At 38.1% G+C, this 8,464-nt stretch overlaps 1 pseudogene; it reads left to right on the top strand.

The window, feature by feature from the left end:
- LOC102247316 overlaps positions 1 to 5,160 on the top strand; it is a 27,529-nt pseudogene extending 22,369 nt beyond the window's left edge.
- The last annotated feature ends 3,304 nt before the right edge of the window (positions 5,161 to 8,464 follow it).

Below are 8,464 nucleotides of genomic sequence, written 5' to 3'. Positions count from 1 at the left end.
GGCCCTGCTCTGTGAGTGACAGGGGGCAGCGCCCCAACCCCCTGATGGGCCCTGCTCTGTGCGTGACAGGGGGTGGCGCCACAACCTCCCCATTGACCATGCCTTGAGTGTGACAGGGGGCGGTGCCCCAACCCCCCAATTAGCCCTACCCTGAGCGTGACTAGGGGTGGCATCGCAACCTCCCGATCCCTGCTGCTCTGTGCCTGACCAGGGGCTGCACCTAGGGATTGGGCCTGCCCTCTGCCACCCGAGAGCAGGCCTAAGCCAGCAGGTTATCTCCCGACCACCCGAGAGCAGGCCTAAGCCAGCAGGTCGTTATCTCCCGAGGGGTCCCAGACTGGGAGAGGGCACAGGCCGGGCTGGGGGACCCCCCTCCCACCCCCGAGTGCACAAATTTTTGTGCACCGGGCCTCTAGTATAGTATATAAAGGAGGATAAGACAAGAATGAGGACAAGAGGAAGATGGGAAGGAAAGGAAAAAAGAGAAAACAAAAATCTTCATCTTAATAAAATTGTTGTTATTTTTAGAATACTGATCTCTAAAGTTTGTGAAAAAGTGAGTAAGAACTTCCTGCTGTTCTTTAAATGTCATGTATCATTCAGGGTTGGGGACCTTGGCAAAGGCCTATGTGGATGCCATCAACAGTGGAGCAGTACCTTCTTTGGAAAATGCAATGATAACTCTGGCTCAGCATGAGAATTCAGCAGCCATGCAGAAGGCAGCTGACCACTACAGCAAGCAGATGGCCCAGAGAGTGAGCTTCCCCACAGACACGCTGCAGGAGCTGCTGGACTTGCACGCAACCTGTGAGAAGGAAGCGATTGCAATCTTCATGGAGCACTCCTTCAAGGATGACAACTAGGTGTTCCAAAAGAAGCTTGGGGTAACAGGTCTCAGGATATATTCTTCCTCATTCCTGTTCTTCTAATGATGCTTACAAATTCCCTTTTACCCCATAGTTCATATGTTTCTCATTTTAAAAAGTTTGGATTCATGTGAGTGACTGGGTTCTATAGACTACTATTCATCCTTTTTCTGAATGACTGGTTCTTTATTTCCATTATGGCAAAGCAAATTAACATGGGCTTATTAACAGTTTATAGAAACACAAAAGTTATTATGTCAAAATTCTTCAGGTGAGTTCCTAGCACAAGATGTATGGGTGCTCTGTTCTTTTTACCAAGAGCTGAAAACAAGATTCAGATGTTGTACACCTGAAACTAATATAATGTCATTAGGAGGCTCATGGGGCCTCCTTGCCATCCTCAAGGCAGTAATGATGCATTGTATCCTTGTCTTGTTTCTAATATCTTTGACTATCTCCCTGCAACCATCTAGAGAAAACTGCTTTTAAAGGCTCATGTGTTTATATATGCTCACTTGAGTAATCTCCATTTCTTCAAGTTAGCCAGTGACACACAAAAAATCTAATCAGATTATCAATATTTAGCATAGGCATAGGCCTAGAGACTGTCATGTGTGGATTCCAGGAGATAGAACTCTTGAGGACAACATAATTGTGCCTAATAAAAACACCTACATGTTGTTTTTGAGTCTGTCATTGACCATCTTATGAGTTACAAAACTGTCACTTCAATACAAAAGAAAATCAATAAAATTATAATTTATCAAATACAGCAAAAATTTTCTTTTCCTATATTTCTATATAATCAAGCCCTCTTTAAAATAATTAATGAGAACTTCAAAACTCTGATCAGTGAACACTTATCTCATTAGAGGACAGTTGGTTTATTGTGTATATATTTTTATCCATAGCAATCCAAGTTTGCAGAGGAAAGTCTACTTCCAGTCATACTGAGCTTTCCATTGCTCCTTGCCAATGGAAGGAACACTATTAATCTTATAACTTATAAAGGAACCTTGATAATACTGGATTGCATATTTGATATTTGCTAACAGAGTTGAATTTAAAGGTTCCCATCAAAGAAAAAACAATGTTTATGACTATGTAAGGTGACAACAATAATTAGACATTGTGGTGACCATTTTGCAATGTATACAAATATCAAACCATTACATTGTATACCTGAAGCCAATATAATGTAATATCTCAATTTAAAAATTAAATGAACCCTGGATTTCCTGTCTACCAACACCATCATTTTACAAATGTTGAGCCTGAACCCAAGAGAATAGAGGAAGTTTCTACAGGTCACACAATGAATTAGTCTAAACTGTGACTAACATAAGCTTCTTGAGCATGGTCTATGGTTCCATGCTCCATTCCAACTTGATGCCATGAAACTGCTTCTTCCAAGAGGATCACACTTGGCTTTTCCCTTCTAACAGCCTCTTTCCTTTGTATTTCTCCACATTTCTGTGGCAGAGCATCATAGAGAAAAAGAAGGAAAATTTCTTGCTGAAGAATGAAGAGGAATCTCTCAAATATTGCCAGGCTCAGCTTACACAGCTTTCAAAGCCACTGATGGAAGGCATTTTGAGAGGAACTTTCTCTGTACCTGGAGGATACATTCTCTACTCAGAGGAAATGAACAAAGTTGAACAGTCCTATGAATTGGTGCCCAGGAAAGGAGTGAAGGTGAGGATAAAATGAGGGGGAAGATTGGCCAATAGAGTCAGAGGGTTTCTGTGGGTTCTTTTGAGTATCTAAGACAATAGGACCATTTGTGAAGACATAGCAAAGCATAGCGATATCTGTACATTTTTGTCTTTTACATCTACAATTAGTTAAATACTGTTAAATAAGCCAGAATTTCCCCCCTAAATATAGGATTTATTATCAGTAATGTAGATGAAAGAGAACTGTCTTTCAGTTAGGAAACAATGCAATAGTTTATCATGCTATATAAGGAATACATAATTAAAGAAACAATGTTCTCAACAAGCTTATGATCTTACCTAAAAAGGCAATATAAATAGTCAATTGGATTGGTAGGATAATGATTATCCTATAAGTATAAACTAATAGTGATGATAATAATGATGGAATGATGGTGATGGTTGATCTATATTGAGCACACACTTCCTAAAGCAAGTATATTTTTAGGTTGATCATTTAAATTGATTATCACTTTAATCTTTAGAATAATTTGATTTTAAGTACTAATGTCATCCACATAGTACAGTTGAGAAATGAGATGCACTGAGAACCTCATAAGTTACCTAAGAACATACAGACAGCAAGTGGTATAGCTAGTGGGCAGGTCTGTGTACCTGGCATCCAGTCAAATCTCAGGAGGAAGTGTAGCACAGCTTCTTGGAAGAGGAGGTAGAAGCTATAAGTTGAAGTATCAATAAGTCGTATCTGAGTAAAAAAAAAAAGGTAGATGAGCATCCCGTCAGAAGAAAAAGAATGTGCAAAGATTGCATACAATTGAGGAGGAGTGTTTGTAGTCCCCCCCCCCCCCCCCCGCCAACTAAAGACGTGGGATTTTTTATTGTGGCCCTATAAGGAAGGGAACTATTGTTGGATCCCAAGAAATATGATGAATTTACAGGGTCAAATTTGTAGTTTTCTTGAACAATGACTTCCCCAGCAAGAAGAGTCTTTGCTCTTTGTTTCCTCAGGCAATGGAGGTCCTCCAGAACTTCAAGCAGTCAAAGGCTGCAACAAAGGAATCCATCATGGGAACTGCTGATTGACAAGGCCCTCACTGCTGTGGCAAAGGCTCTAACAGGTACAGGGGAGGGCTGTGATAAAGGAGGGCAGGGAGGTCCCTGCAGTGCCCCTCAAGAACAAGTTCTTCTTGAAACAAGGTGTTTTCACAAGAGGATTTGAACAACTGGGCTAAATCAAAAAATAACCAGGTGAGTTGTAATTGCTCCATCAGGCAATCAGTGCCTTTCCATCATATTCTGAAACATGTTTTGCTGGTACTGTTAGTAAGAATATTCACAGATTCCTCTCTGCCATAATAAAACCATTTTAGTCTTACCTTTGAATTATACAGCTAGGTATAACTCTTATATTCTTCACTCTGTAAAACCACTGTGGAACAGCTGAACAAGCCAAGACAGAGGAATTGGAAAGAAAACAGGAGTTGCTAACACAGACCCTGAATGAAACACAGCAAAACATGGAGGCTGTAGAGAGAAGCTACCAGGAAAACATTGCCCAGATGAATGAGAAGATGAGAGAGAAAAAACAAACAAACAAACAAACAAACAAATAAAAAAGCCTGAAAGAGCAGAAAAAAATTCTGCAGCACATGCTGATGGTAAGTCTGGGTGGGATGTGGGCAAAGCCTAAGGGACAGTCACCTAGTTCCTAATGAAGGAAAGACCAAGCCACTACAGTCATAAACTGTAAAGTATATCTAAAGGCATATGATACTGTGAAATATCAAGTTAATGAGATCATTCTAAAGCCCCAAGTCTTTAAGACTCAGTGTCTTCCATGGTATTAGAATTAGGGTGTTCAAATAACATGGCCCAGACTCATAATCTACTGTTTGTGGTGATTACAGGGTCCTATTGTGCCCAGGTGAATAAGACATCAGTTCTTAGGATGTTGGTATAACCTTCAAAGACACCTGACATAGAGCCACCTGGTCTCAAAGTATCAGATTGTATGTGATATGAAATATGGGATAATGAAAGTTCTAAAATGTGCTGCATTGGTTTCCACATTTGCCTGCTCCATTCTACACATCCAGAGTAAATTCCTTTTTTGCCCCTACCTGGAGTCTGATAGCCCATATTCTCTGGACAGTCAGTAGTTCCCATTATGCATAATATGTGTAGTCACCTACTTCAGTGGAGTCAAGAAATAGTTAGAACTAAACCTCCATCCTTCCCAAAGAACATCCTTAGGACTGAAACACATTCCTGACATAGGTGTCAGGCCTGGGAAAGTTCCAACTCCTTCACAACCCCAATGAGATCCTGATGAGGGAACTTAGGAAGGTATAAAACAAAGATACTTCTGCTACCAGATTGAGAGGTGTGGAAATATTGTACAAAACACATCAAAGAGCTGTTTGAATTCTACAATGATTGTTATGTGGATGATAAAATTAAATTTAATTGAGTGCATGTATTACTGGGTTTTCCTTAAACCCATAGTCGTCATTTCTTATTTTTAACTTCCTTTGCATCACTAGGCAGAAGAGATACAGAATAAATACAAAGAGAAAAAGGAAGAGATGGAAAAAGTGGTTGAAGGTGAGAACAGCTGAAAACACTCCAGATATCAAAATAATAAATTGTTCTTCAAAATTAAGAACTCTGCTTTTTGTAAAATTCAGAATTTTCATTCTTTTATTGAAAAGAGAAGTCACAGATTGGAAGTAACTATTTGAAAATCACACATCGGTTAGAGGACTTGTATTCAAGATATTTAAAGAAGTCTTAAAACTCAACAAATATCTCACTAATTGGAAAAGCAAATATCACAAGTGAAAGGAAAAAAATAATATAATTTAAACAGATACTTCATCAAAAATATATTGAGATGGCAATAAGCACAGTAAACAACATCATTAGTTAGTAGCAACATCATTGCTTATTAGAAAAGTGAAAAATCAAGCCACAATGAAATACCACTATGCACCTACTAGAAAGGCTAGAATTAAAAAGATGAAACATCTCAAGTATTGATAGCGATGTGGAGCAACTGGAACCTTTATACACTGCTGGTGGAAATGTAAAATGGTAAATCACTGGGGAAAAGGTTGTCAGTTTCTTAAAAAGTTAAACAAATACCTACCATGCAGTTTAATCATTTTGCTTCTACATCTATCCCCAAGAAAAATGAAAGTTTGTGCATATGATAGCTTTATTGGTAATAGCCAATAACTGAAACAATGTCCATCCACAGGTGAATGATGAACAAATTTTAACATATGCATACAAGCAAATACTACTGAACAATAAAAAGGAATAAACTATCAATACATATAAGAATGTTAGATGAATCTGAAAATAAATATGTTGAGTGAAAGAAGGCAGAGAAAAAATGTCTACATACTGTATGATCCTTTTATGTAAAATTCCAGAAAATGCAAGCAATTCTATAGTGACAGAAAGCTGGGCAGTGGTCTGTGATGGGGATGAGGGTTTATGTTCAGGAGGAAGGAGTTTCCTAAGGACATGTGAAGATGTAGATGTTTCTGAGTGATGTGCATGCTCGTTACTTAATTTTGATAGAATAAATAAATAAATAAATAAATAAATAAAACAAAAACACTCCGGGTAATGGGAAGCCTTATAATTGTTAATGTTAGCCATATCAGTGCACCTGAAATCAAAGAATAACAAGTATAGTTCATAGTTCTAGGGCAGTGGTCAACAAACTCAGTCAACAGAGCCAAATATCAACAGTACGATTGAAATTTATAATTCTTTTTATATATTGTTGGGGTTGATTTGCTAATATTATTTTTAACTTTTTTAAAAATTTTGTTTTATTGCTTAAAGTATTACAAAGAGTAGTACATATGTCTCCTTTTTTCCCCCCTTGATCTTCCCCCAACCTCCCCTACCCCCCAGTGTCTTGTGTCCATCGGTTATGCTTATATGCATGCATACACGTTCTTTGGTTGATCTCTTACCCCGCCGCCCCCAAGCCTCCCCAGCCTTCCTGCTGAAGTTTGACAATCTGTTTAATGCTGCTCTGCCTCTGTATCTATTTCTGTTCATCAGTTTATAATGGTCTTTATTATCCATAAATAAGATGATGTGGTATTTTTCTTTCCTTGACTGGCTTATTTCACTTAGCATAATGCTCTCCAGTTCCATCCATGCTGTTGCAAATGGTAAGAATTCCTTCTTTTTTACAGCAGCATAGTATTCCATTGTGTATATGTACCACAGTTTTCTAATTCATTCATCTGTTGATGAGAACTTAGGTTGTTTTCAAATCTTAGCTATGGTAAATTGTGCTGCTATGAACATAGGGATGCATCTATCCTTTCTGATTGGTTTTCTGGTTTCTTGGGATATATTCATAGAAGTGGGATCACAGGGTCAAATGGGAGTTCCATTTTTAACTTTTTGAGGAAACTTCATACTGTCTTTCATAGTGGCTGACCAGTCTGCATTCCAACCAGCATTGCATGAGTGTTCCTTTTTCTCCACATCCTCTCTAGGACTTGTCGTTTTTTGATGTGTTGATGATAGCCATTCTGACATGTGTGAGATGATACCTCATTGTTGTTTTGATTTGCATCGCTCTGATGATTAGTGACTTTGAGCTGTTTTCATAATGTCTCTTGGCTTTCTGAATGTCCTCTTTTGAAAAGGGTCTATTTAGGTCCTTTGCCTATTTTTTTGATTGGATTGTTTATCTTCCTTCTGTTAAGTTGTATGAGTTCCCTATAAATGTTGTAGATTAAAAAATTATTGGTGATAACATTGGAAAATATGTTCTCCCATGCTGTGGCTTTCTTGTTGTTTTGTTGATGGTTTCTTTTGTTGTGCAGAAGCTTTTTATTTTGATGTAGTCCCATTTGTTTATTTTCTCTTTAGTTTCCAATGCCCTAGGAGATGTATCGGTGAAGAAATTGCTTCAGCATATGTCAGAGATTTTGCTGCCTGTGGATTCCTCTAGTATTTTTATGGTTTCCCGTCTTATGTTTAAGTCCTTTATCCATTTTGAGTTTGTTTTTGTGTATGGTGTAAGTTGGTGGTTTAGTTTCATTTTCTTGCATGTATCTGTCCAATTTTCCCAACACCATTTATTGAAGAGACTATCTTGGCTCCATTGTATGTTCTTGCCTCCTTTGTCAAATATTAATTGAGCGTATTGGTTAGGGCTGATTTCTGGGCTTTCTATTCTATTCCATTGATCTATATGTCTGTTCTTGTGCCAGTACCAGGCAGTTTTGAGAACAGTGGCTTTGTAATACAGCTTGATATCTGGTATTGAGATCCCACCTACTTTCTTCTTTCTCAGGATCGCTGCAGCTATTCGGGGTCGTTTTTTGTTCCAGATGAATTTTTGGAGAGTTCGTTCTAGGTCTGTGAAATATGCCGTTGGTATTTTAATGGGAAGTGCGTTGAATTTATAGATTGCTTTGGGCAGTATGGACATTTTAATGATGTTGATTCTACCAATCCAAGAACATGGTATGTTCTTCCATCTCTTTATGTCTTCCTCTATCTCTTTTTTCAACGTCCTGTAGTTTTCTGAGTAGAGGTCTTTTACCTCTTTAGTTAAGTTTATTCCTAGGTAGCTTAATTTTTTTGGTGCGATGGTAAATGGGATAGTTTTTATAATCTCTCTTTCTGAAAGTTCACTATTGGTGTATAGAAATGCCATAGATTTCTTGGCGTTAATTCTGTATCCTGCTACATTGCCGAATTCTTTTATTAAGTCTAATAGTTTTTTGATGGAGTCTTTAGGGTTTTTTAAGTATAATATCATGTCATCTGCAAATAAGGACAGTTTTACTTCCTCTTTTCCAATTTGGATGCCTTTTATTTCTTCTTCTTGTCTAATTGCAATGGCTAATACTTCCAGTACTATGTCGAACAGGAGTG

Source organism: Myotis brandtii, unplaced genomic scaffold (genome assembly GCF_000412655.1).
Source record: "Myotis brandtii unplaced genomic scaffold, ASM41265v1 scaffold1257, whole genome shotgun sequence".
Classification (NCBI taxonomy): Eukaryota; Metazoa; Chordata; class Mammalia; order Chiroptera; family Vespertilionidae; genus Myotis; species Myotis brandtii.
This window is presented reverse-complemented; position numbering and strand designations above follow the sequence as displayed.